This window comes from Mixophyes fleayi, chromosome 1 (assembly GCF_038048845.1).
Source record: "Mixophyes fleayi isolate aMixFle1 chromosome 1, aMixFle1.hap1, whole genome shotgun sequence".
Lineage (NCBI taxonomy): Eukaryota > Metazoa > Chordata > Amphibia > Anura > Limnodynastidae > Mixophyes > Mixophyes fleayi.
In genome coordinates, this window is record NC_134402.1 from 4,170,623 (window position 1) to 4,183,133 (window position 12,511).

Here is a 12,511-nt window from a genome sequence, read left to right on the forward strand (position 1 = left end):
ATATATTAACTAGTTTGTGTGCATGTGTGTGTGTGTGTGTGTACACAATTTAAAACAATACAACGAAAAACAAAACAAAACATAGATTTGCCAGCTGTCACTTAAAACCCTGCTGTCTATTTGACAGCCATGTCCAACCTGCTGTGACAGTCATGTACAGTCGTGTGTAAGTGTTGACTTTACTAACAGCTACTTCAGTTGGTAACTGTGTCACTGTCTCAAGTCCTCCATCTAATGTCCTACTTTATTTACTGGCATTGCTATAAAAGCTCTTCAGTCGCCTCAACGTCGCTCCCTAGACTAGAAAAATGTTGAAGACCAATGTATGTCAACTGATTTTCCCTCTGCCAACTCACATGCCATTTTCAATCACACATGTTCAGCTACTTGGCTAAGTGAGAAGGGTAAAAGGGTCTATTTCTATAACACTTTTTTTTCAAATATAACAGTATCCAGTACATGTCTGTCTAACAGTGAAAAATATAAAAATAAGAAAATTTCACATTTTCTCGGGTTTCACTTATGTCAGGTCTTGTGGCAAAAATCCTACTCCAATGTTCTACACAGGGATGCATATCTATATGTCTAACCTCCAGCGATCTCCACCCTTTTTGCAAATATATAAAGGCACACTTTGCACAGGAGACAAAATGGCAGATATGCAATCTATAAAACATGAATCATATTTCCACAACAAAAAAACTTTCTGCTTAGAATCAGCAGCTTCTATACACATAAAACAAACTCCTAGCTGCTTCTGTGACTTATGTCAATCTAGTGTGTGTATCTCTGACTCCGTCTTAGCCCCATGAATGAGACCATGTGTACGTGTTTTCGTATCCTCTTTACAAGAAAAAAATGAGATACTGACAAGGGAAGTAAAGACTTTTGTTTTGTCCTTATCTATGAAAAAAAGGAAAAAAAGCAAGATAGTTATTCTTAAACAACAAAGGAAACAAACATTTCCACTCCTTACCATTGGCCAGTGATCAGGAAAGTAAACACAAGACACCATAAAACAAACAAGCAATGACAACAAAGTATATTTTTAACTCAATTTCATTCTAAACCTGCACAATGATACTTACAACTGATTAGCATTTGCCTTGCCTGGTCCTAATCTCCTAGCTTTCGCTCTTATATATTCTCTTTACAATCTTTCCTCAGGTGTCCCCTTTTAAGGCAGTTAGAACACTTCAAAGATTTCTATTTCTTTCGTCCCTTATAGTGGGTTTTATAAATCTGAGGTTGTGAATGTAATCTTTCTAAAGCCTGGATACTCACCATCATTAGCCTATCACTCTGCGCCTTTTCCCTTTTACATATGTTTTTATCATGTTCCACGGCAGACTCTCTAATTTCATTTACCGTGAGACCTCTCCAATAAGGCAATGAGGTTTGTATCCTGGTCTTTAGATCCTCCCTGAGACCATCCATTAGTACAGCAACAGTCACCTTCCTGTGTTCCACATTTTCCTTTATATCTGGTGTCCCTGTGCACTTAGTCATGGCTGCCAGAGCCCTAGCAAAATAGTCAGCTGCAATCTCACTACTTTTTTGTTTGATAGTTAAAATTTACTCCAGTCCACTATCACTGGAAAATATATGGCCAACTGTGTGATGATACGTCTAATATTGTCCTGATTATCATCCTCGGTTAAGGATTTATCCTCCTCCAACATACAATCCTTAATGAACTTTTGTATATCAGTATCGAGAGGAAGACAAGCTCAAAACACCACTCGCCAATATTTATTAGTAGGCTCATGTGCATTACCTAAATGTCTAATACATTTCTGGCCAAATCTTTCCTAGGATCAGGGAAATCAGACATAATTGAAAACAGTTCAGTCCTAGTCCATGAAAAATGCATTACTTCATGTTTTATGGGAACTAAACCATTTTTGTCCGCCTTCCCATTGGGAACTGCTGTTGTGCGGACAGGGTGTAAACCTACCAAATCACTACATTTTGGACTACTTGCTGGAATTACTGGTGCAATACAATGAATGTCCCTCTTTCCATTAATTTCTATATTATTCTCACCAATTCCAGCCGCTGCCCTTGCTGGTGGGACCGTTCCTTTTCCTTGTCCGTGTGATGCTTCCTGCATGTTACTGGCATGGGCAATGGCTGAAATGGCAGTGGGTACATTTTCTTCTGAAACATTACTCTCATCATAACTTAATACATCATACAAATTACTCATTACATTTTTCAAATTTTTTGGTATCGGCTGTACATACCACTCCAACCGCATTTTTCAGCCGGGGGCGCGCATGCGCTCAGTTCTCCACGCTTTGCAACGCTCACTTCCATTGTGTGCGCGCTTTGCGGAACGCTTACTTCCGCTGAGCACGCGCTCCCTTGGCACGTGTACCCTTCTCATTGCCACAATTTTAAACAGTCATCATGCTCAATTCTCATTTTTGTTGATTTAATCAACCGCACTTTATCTCTAACATTATTTAACATTATTTAACACCTCTGACTTGAACCTAACGATGTTTGGGAAAGGTCTCACACACTCCCGGGTCATCTTGACCCATTTGTCGCAGTACGCCGTTGCGTATGCACCATATATATTATGCATAATATACCTTGCCGCAACAACCGGCCATTTCTTAGGCAGCACACAATTGGCCAGCTCCACAGGTACGTCCCCTCAACTCCACGTCACTGAGTACCACTGAACAATAACACGCGATTGTCAACGTACTCAATGGAGAAACAACCTAACATAACTGGGATCAGACAAGTACCAACTTCGCAACACCCTGCCTTTCCTAGTTTGAGTACTTTACAACTGTTAGCACACGATACTTATTATGAATATCACTGGTGAACTGCAGGTATGGGTTAGACAGAGTAACCAGGTCAGGCTGGGAAGCTGGTGACTCTGGTATACCAAGTTATACTCTGGATTGTAGATACAAGATGCCTGGTTTGCCAGATAAAACAGAAAAGCTGTAGACTCTGGTTTTCCAAGATAAACAGTGGATTACAGATATTACAGGTGAAGTGCAGGCACATAGAGACAGGGTTACCAGGTAATAGCGATAGTCTGTAAGTAAAGGTAGCACGGATGTCCTGATAAGATGGGAAACTTGGAAGCTGGATATCAAGTGGTAACGATAATCTGCAGGCACAGGTAATACAGATGTCCAGGTTAACCAGGAGACATGAGGCACTTGAGGATTCAAAAGAGAATCAGACAAAAGGAGGATCAGACAAGCCAGGGGTCAGAAGCCAGAAGGACTCTGCACAGTATATAGAATTCCCCCTTAGTCTCTGCACAGTATATAGGATTTCCTAATAGTCTCTGTACAGTATATAGGATTTGCCCTTAGTCTCTGCATGGTATATAGGATTTACCCTTTGTCTCTGCATAGTATATAGGATTTACCCTTAGTCTCTGTACAGTATATAGAATTTCCCCTTAATCTCTGCACAGCATATATTATTTCTACTTAGTCTCTGCACATGAGTAAGGATTTCCCCTTAGTCTCTGCACAGTATATATATTTTCTCTTAGTCTCTGCACATTAAATAGATTTTGCCTTAGTCTCTTCACAGTACATATGATTTCCTCCTAGTCTCTGCATATTATCTCCCTTTAGTCCCTGCACAGTATATAGGATTTTATTTTAGTCTCTGCACAGTATATAGGATTTTCCCTTAGTCTTTGTAAATGATATAGTATTTCCCCTTAGACCCCGCACAGTATATAGTATTTGCCCTTAGTCTCTGCACAGTATATAGAATTTCCCATTAGTCTCTGCACAGTATAGAGGATTTCCTAATGGTCTCTGCATAGTTTATAGGATTTACCCATACTCTCTGCACAATATATAGGATTTCCTCTTTGTCTCCGCACAGTATATAGAATTCCCTATTATTCTATACACAGTATATAGGATTTCCCCTTAGTCTCTGCACAGTATATATAGAATTTACCCTTAGGGCTAGATTTACTAAACTGCGGGTTTGAAAAAGTGGGGATTTTGCCAATAGCAACCAATCAGATTCTAGCTTTCATTTATTTATTACCTTCTACAAAATGACAGCTAGAATCTGATTGGTTGCTATAGGCAACATCCCCACTTTTTCAAACCCGCAGCTTAGTAAATCTAGCTCTTAGTCTCTGTACATATGATTTCTCCTTAGTCCCTGCGCATTATATAGGATTTCCCCTTAGTCTCTGCATAGTATATAAGATTTACTTTTAGTCTCTGCACAGTATATATGGTTTTCCGTTAGTTTCTGCACATTATAGAGGATTTCACCTCTCCTCTAGACCAGCGCTCTACTCAGAGAGTTCGCCTTCCTCTCTTAAACTGCCCACACCTGCAAAATTTGATGGTGACCCTAAACTCTGTTGTGGTTTCCTTAACCAATGCTCCATTCAGTTTGAATTACAGCCCCAAAATTTTCCTTCCGATAGGTCCAAAATAGCCTATATCATCTCTTTGTTGTCTGGTAAGGCCCTGGCCTGGGTTTTTCTGCTTTGGGAGCGAGAAGATCCTATACTCAGTAACTACACAGTTTTCATAACTACCTTCCGACGGATCTTTGACGAGCCCGGACAAGTTTCCTCAGGCTCTGCCAGCATTCTCAGGCTTCGTCAAGGTTCTCATTCAGTTGCCCAGTATGTCATAGAGTTTCGTACTCTCTCGTCAGAACTAACTCGGAATAATGACACCTCGGACAGGATTAAGGATGTACTGGCATCCCAAGAACTTCCTACCACTCTGGATGCCATAATCTCTCTTTGCAATAAAGTGAACCTTCGCTTCCGCGAAAGGTCGGTGGACAAAGAACATCCCAACCGCCCATCCTTCAACTCGGCTCTTTGTCCCCATTCTACCACTCCCACTCCTGAGAAGCCTATGCAGATCGGGAGGACCCGGTTAACACCCAAGGAAAGGGATAGGAGACGCCTTAACAAGTTATGTATTTATTGTGGCGAGCCGGGCCACTTTCTGAATTCCTGTCCCAGAAGGTCGGGAAATGCCAGGCCCTAGTCTGCTCCGGGGAGGTCAGATTGGGGACATATAAAACCTCCCCACCTTCCACCTGTTTTCTCACAGTCTCCTTGTTACGGGATTTTTCCAAAAATTCTCACAAGCACTAGTGGATTCGGGTGCTGTGGGGAATTTTATTTCCTGGTCTCTAGAGTCTCAATGTTCTATCCCTATCTTACCCTTAGAGGCACCTGTTACCATCACTGCCATTGATGGTTCCCAACTCCCTGGAACTGTGGTTCGCTACCAATCTAAGCCACTCACTGTCCGTATTGGTGTTCTCCACTCCGAAGTAATCACATTTTTCTCTTTTACCAATCTCCACCACTCCTGTCATCCTGGGTCTTCCTTGGCTATGTGTACATTCCCCTAAATTGGATTGGAATACCTCTGAAGTTCTGGCCTGGGGATCTCATTGTCGGTCCAGTTGCCTAACTCAATTCAAACCGGTACGAATTGTATCCTCCTCTACTAAAACTTTCCTTCTGGGGTTACCTCCTCAATCGCAGGATTTTGCAGATGTATTCGATAAGGTCCAGGCTGAACTTTCGCCCCCCCCCCCCAGTGGGATTGTCCTATAGAATTGCTCCCAGGCAAAGAACCCTCCCAGAGGACGAATCTTTCCACTCTTCCAGCCAGAGACGTCTGCGATGTCAGTATACGTCAAGGAAAATCTCCTACGGGGCTTTATCAGGTCGTCTGTCTCTCCAGCCGGAGTGGGTTTCTTTTTTGTCAAGAAGATGGACGAATCTCTCCGCCCCTGTATTGATTACTGAGGTCTTAATACAGTCGCATTACATACTCTCATTACCGAGTTGTTTGACTGCATCAAGGGGGCCAAAGTCTTCTTTAAGCTGGATCTACGAGTGGCCTACAACATTATCCACATACGCTCCGGAGACGAATGGAAGACAGCATTCAATACCCGTGACGTTCATTACAAGTACTTAGTTATGCACTTCGGACTTTGTAATGCCCCAGCTGTCTTCCAAAGTTTCAGTAACGAAATCTTCAGAGACCTGCTCTACTCATATGTGGTGGTCTACCTGGACGACATCCACATCTTCTCCCAGGATATTCATTCACATCACAAACATGTCATTGAGGTCCTGTCCAGACTACGGAAGAATCGACTGTATTGTAAATTAGAGAAGTGCTCCTTTGAAGCCTCTTCCATGCCATTTCTAGGATATATCATCTCCGGTTCTGGGCTCCAGATGGACCTTGAGAAAGTTCAGGTGATCCTGGATTGGCAACGTCTGGCCACGCTTGAAGCGGTGCAACGCTTCTTATGTTTTTCTAACTACTACAGACAGTTTATTCAGGGTTATTCCACTATTGTCACCCCATTACAGCTCTCACTAAAAAAGGGGCCAATAGCAAGGATTGGACGAAGGAGGCCGTGGAGGCATTTACGTTTTTGAAACTGGCCTTCTCTTCTGCACTCATCCTCAGACAACCCAACCTCTTGCAACCCTTCTTCCTAGAAGTGGATGCCTCCGCCATTGGAGTAGGAGCAGTGCTCGCCCAGAAGTATCCACCTAACAGACTTCTTCCTTGTGCCTTCTTCTACTGCAAGTTTCTACCCACGGAGCAGAACTATACGATTGGGGACAGGGAGCTGTTGGCCATGAAGTTGGCTCTTTCGGAATGGCGCTACCTTTTGGAGGAGGCTCAGCATGTGGTCACCATATTTACCTGTCGAAGTCAGCAAATTGGATAAAGTAATTTCAATTAATATCAAGCAAACTTGGTTGTCTTTGTCTGAAAATATGCGTAGAGCACGCTACGGCGTGGAAGGGCGTATCCAGCCGCAACACGTGGCAATAACAGTTTTCTCACTTTTACACACCGCACAAACACACACATTTGTAATTAGTACACATTAATTGTAGTTGCAGCACATAGTTATTTATGTCAAAATATTGTAGTATTTATGTTTAATATTATAAGTTATATGCATGTTAGTAAAACATAAGGTTCAGGTTATACGAAATGTGACATGTCTGGTATCATTTTAATCCCCTATTCACCAGCAGCTGTCCGGTTCTTTCGCCGAAGAGATCGCACATTGGATACTTTAGTTAGCGATGTTAGGGAATAAATGTTTAAAGAGATACTAACTATAAAATGCTAATAGACTAGTTGAAACTGGATTCTTGGCGGGAAAGTCGGAGCCCATCCCCTGGAGAGATGACCCCCACCTTTGGATATTTTGGTTTGAACTGGCCTATAATCTGCAACATCCTGGACCTTCCTGAAACCTGGCCAATAGAAGCAAGCCACATCATCTGCATTGTTTTACTGTATTTCTGATTACATATCAGTGGGAGCTCTTGATCTAGTGACCAGTCTTCTTTGACCATAGACTTCAGACCTGAATGACTGTTCACTGGATCCAGGGCGCCTGCGATAAGTAATGGCTGTACTTATTTTATTTTGCTTGAATTATTCTGCTACTTTTGGATAATAAATATCTTTGTGCGTTGGAAACACAAATCGAGATTCGACAATCGTTATTGGATAGTGACAAAACGTGCATAACATACCGATCATAAGAATCTATTATATCTACAATCTGCCCAGTACCTCAACCCTCGCCAGGCCCATTGGTCACTGTTTTTCTCTCGTTTTAACCTCCTTCAACTCTGACCTGAACTCTGATCTACCCCTCAGTCGTCCCATCTTGGATCCTAAATGTTTGTTAGAACTAACTGCTACCAATTCTCCTCCTCCTGGGAAGGCATTTGTTCCCATCTCTCTTCGGAAGAAGCTGCTCCGCTGGTTTCATGTCTCCAGGTTCTCTAGACACGCTGGCTTTCTTAAAACCTATGAGCTGGTATCCCGCTCCTATTGGTGGCCCACTCATCGACCAGACGTCTAGGATTTTGTAGCCGCCTGTAACGTATGTGCTCAACATAAAAGTCCCCGGGCAGGTTCTTTGGGTCTATTACAACCTTTGTCCATACCCACTAAACCCTGGACTCATATCAGTATGGACTTCGTTACCGACCTTCCACTCAGTAAAGGAAGGTCGGTAACGAAGAAATGAGAGAGATCCTGCTGTCTCAACTGGTATTGACTAGACTTCCCTAGAGGCGCGGAGTCTAACAGGATGGGAGGTATTCAACAGGGATTCCCGCAAGAGAATTTGGACTCCAGCAGCTTCCACCCTGCAGTTCGCGGCCCTCCAGGGAAGTTTCCAATGAGACAGATGAGAAAACAGAACTAAACAGCATACAGAGAGATACCGTTCAGATATCAAATGATAAATAATAGCAATTACCACTTAAAAGTGGAACATAAATACAAGGTTCAATGGAGTACTGAGTATACTGCAGATGATGAGCCACGGCTGTTATACAGGAGGGTAGGAACAGTCAGCGGAGTTCAGCAGTGCAGACAGAATGAGCGTTCATTACAGCAAGTACCACTAAGGTGGAATATAAATGTAAAGTTCAATGGACTGCTGAGTATACTGCAGATGATGAGCCACAACTATCACCACATGGCTGTGGATGGGATTAGCAGAGGACTGCGATGTATGCAGAGTAAATAGCAAGAGATGATCACAGCAACAACCAGTAATGAGCCAGCAGTAGTCAGCGGTGCAGGCAGAGTAGATAGCGGGCGTTGATATCGATTACCACAAATGAGTGGAATAGATGAGCAGAGATCAGCGGAATCCAGATATGCACCAAACGATGAGCCACAGCTTACCACAGGGATGTGGAACGAGTCAGTAGCAGTCAGCGGTGCAGGCAGAGCAGGTAACAGCATAGATAATAATGGGAAGAGGCAGCTGAACCCGGTCAGGTGTAGACTTGAAGAAACAGCAATGATTAGGTGAAAGGAGGAGCCTTATAAAGGTGGACTGACCAATGGCAGAACTGACTAAAAACACAGGTGAAGTAATCACAGGTGCAAACCATGGCTGACAGCCTGTACCAAGAAGAGGTTTAAAGTGACAGTCAGTGTCTTGAGGCTCGGGTGGAGATACCCGGGGAGCGGATTGTGACACAGACTCATTCAAGCTTCTTACAAAATCATTCTCCTTCATGAACTCTTGTATTTGTGGTCCAATAAATTTACCCTTTTTGATTTTTGCTTCAATTAATCTAGGAAACTGCGTCACCAACATCTTCTGAATCTAAGCTCCATGCTGCTGGTGGCCCTGGAGTTGGTGGCTCTGCACTGTGAGGAACAGGTCTGATGGCCGAAGTAATATCAGGATATTTAACTGAATCCTTAAACGTGCTTGTGATTCCACTGATTTTTGAGATACAAAAATAACAGTTTGTGGACTGGTCCTTCGGTTGTCTCCATACCATGGGAACTGCAAATGGCATGTGATGAGATTTACCATTCAGCCAACTATTAAGCAAAGCTACACACGAAGAACAATAGATATGAGGGGCCCAAGATTTGTCCTGTTCTCCAATTTTCACCCAAACTAGAGCCCATACGATCTGCTTACCAAAGGATTAATGTGTCTTCTTTTCTCCACACACGTAACAAAACTTTTGTGGCAGTATGCACAGTAACAATATAAACTGAAAATGAAAATGAAGGAGTGACTCATACAGTTTATCATATACGCAGCACAGTTATCTACTTTATTTTCTGCTTATATATACATAACTGATTCTTATGAAAATCATAAACCAAAAATAAATCATTTTTAAAAAATGTAAAAATACTTACATACCAGATTGTTTTGAAAAAAATTGGTTTTAAAAAACAATTCTGACCTCATTTTTGGAATCAACACAAGAAAATACGTAAAAATCAGTCAAAATTATCCATCTAACAAAACCCTTGATGACCAGTGTAATTTATACGGCTCTTTACCAATTTCAAAATCCTACACTTCTACTAAAAGTAAAATGTCAAAAACGGGTGTAAAATTATCAAATGTTTTTGGATATATTTTCCTTGTGCTACAGGAGCAGGATTTCAGAATGTTACTGATTAAAATGCTTTACAAACGGGCATCACATTAACATTTCCTTACGTGATAAGATAAATTGATGCTCAGTTTTTACAATGTGATTCCATCCACAGCAACAGTCCAAGGAATTAAAGATTTTTACCTGCAAATGTCCCTATTTTACATGTTACAATGTGTCCAATTCTGTATAATTATATTCTTTTGTAGCATTGTCACCATTTGTTCTTTATTTCTGGGATATAAAGGGTACTATTTAATAAAGGAGATTATTTAAATAATGAGATTATAATCAGAGGACATTATGGGGTTTGTAGTGCATGAAGGTTTGATGGGTCACTCACTGCGTGTGCCGTCATATGATTCACATTAATGTTTTATCATAATTCTTTAATATTTCAGCAGAACACTTTTGGGATATATGTTTGTGTAGATGCAGAACTGAGTAATTGTTATATGTAACGACCAATCTAAGTGAGATAATAAAGTTTGTTTCAATGTGGTATATTGATAGATAAAATGCAATGTAATATACAGTATCACAGGAATACAGTAAATAAAATTACAGCTCTGATTAAACTCCAATAGAACCTGTGACCTCCTATGTCACCCTGTCTGTTGCATTACTGGGGACCAGCTAGGCTTCCCTTGCCACAGTCCCCTTTCTTTATCTCAAATGCCCCCTCTAAACGCAATAGGAGGGGCTTTTGCTGCTGCCACCACTGGGCTCCTAAGCAGCACCTAGAACCACAACCTTCTGCGTAACTGTCCCTGCCAGTGTACCCCCTTGCTGGTAGCCCTGACCTCTTGCCTTCGGATCAGGTTGCAGTGGATGGTTCCCCCTGGCCTATTACAGTGGCCAGAGCTGCAGGGTAGCAGGCAGAGCCTTGGTACTGGATGCTGGGTCCCAGCCTGAGAACAGACGGATAACGAATTAGAATGGGTCTAATCTGTAGGTCACAGGAATTACAGTAGGTAAGTAGGTGTCCAAGCAGGATCCTCAAGCAGTTATGTTTATTAGCTCAGGAAGTCCTAAAAAGGACAGTTACACACTAGTTTGAGGTACTAGTGATATCCAGAAGTTACAGATGGTATAATACTGATACATGGTCAAATAGCGTGCATTTTATACAGATTAAACAGCTAGTCTATCAGGAGGTAATCCAGCCTCCTACGCTCTAACTAATCCAGGTGCTTCATGCAGCCTGTACATAAATCAACTTTTTACATTGCTGCTAGTGGCACCACTACGTCTGAGGTTTTATATTGAGCGCTTACCATCAGGATATAACATTTCTCTAATCTTGCTTTTAATGCAAATTAACTTGCAAAATTCAAATTCATCTTTGAATACTTGCATAGGGAGTCTACCAGCAAGTATAATCACCTCCTCCTTTACTTTAAGGCTCAACAGACATTTTGGTCACTCAGCGATGAAAAGGTCTAATTAGAGATTACCTGTCTCCAGACAGTTACAAAACCCAAACATGACATACTGTCTCAGAAGTCCATACATTTCCAAAAAAATACATACCAACATAAAAGGATAAGTACATCTGCAATTATATACAGAGGTTCACTGCACCTCTAATTAAAATAAATATCTACAATAAGTTATTTCTACATGATCCAGCCACAATTAAGCTATATATAAATGATCCAGCCAAAGAAGCATCTGCCGCAGCATATAGCCCAAATCCTAAATGGTGACATCACATGCCTGGGTATGCGCTGGTGTGCCTAGATTTCATGCCAAAGTGGGTGGGGTTACGGGCAGGAGAATGGTATTTGTATTGGCCACTGGGATGGGAGATGGGTGAAGAGAGGTTTTGTGGATCCAAAAGTGAAATTTTAGAAACGGTAAATTCTCCCTGAGGCACACAGAGAAGATTCGGATATTATAGGTATTCAGGCTTACAAAAAGCTGTTTTACAATTACAAAGACACAAAATATTCCGAAACCCTGCACTCTGCTGATAAATAATAATTATGAACAATTTAAAATTGAATAAATAAAAAAGAACATTGGGAATAAAGATTATATTGCCAACACTTTTATTCTCACAAAACACAAGAGAGATTTTCTTTGTGGTGCGAGGATATTAAAATGAGATAACGGGGTGAAGAGTCCACATATGTGAGGTGTGACTTCTTTGGGGAAGAATCTCCACTCTGCAAAAACACTTTGAAATGTTGGGGAGCCAATCACAATTTTGAGAAATTTGGCGCAATTATGAATTTTAGTAAAAAAAAAAAAGTTCAAATAGATTTTTGGGGTTTAAACACTTCTACTTGTAAAATAAGACTTATTGGGAGGAGCTCAATTATCTACGAAGTCCCTTTGGAGTCTTGCATAATGAGACTCTGCAGGATAAGGGTTGTAAAACATCATATAGAGGTTTGAGCAGATATCAATGATGTTTAACTTACCCCCCATTGTACATGAACATAAATGACACAATGGGAACTGCAGTTTTATGAATTGAACATAAATAGTTACTGAACCGTTATACTGAGCTGATTACACTGATCCCAACCT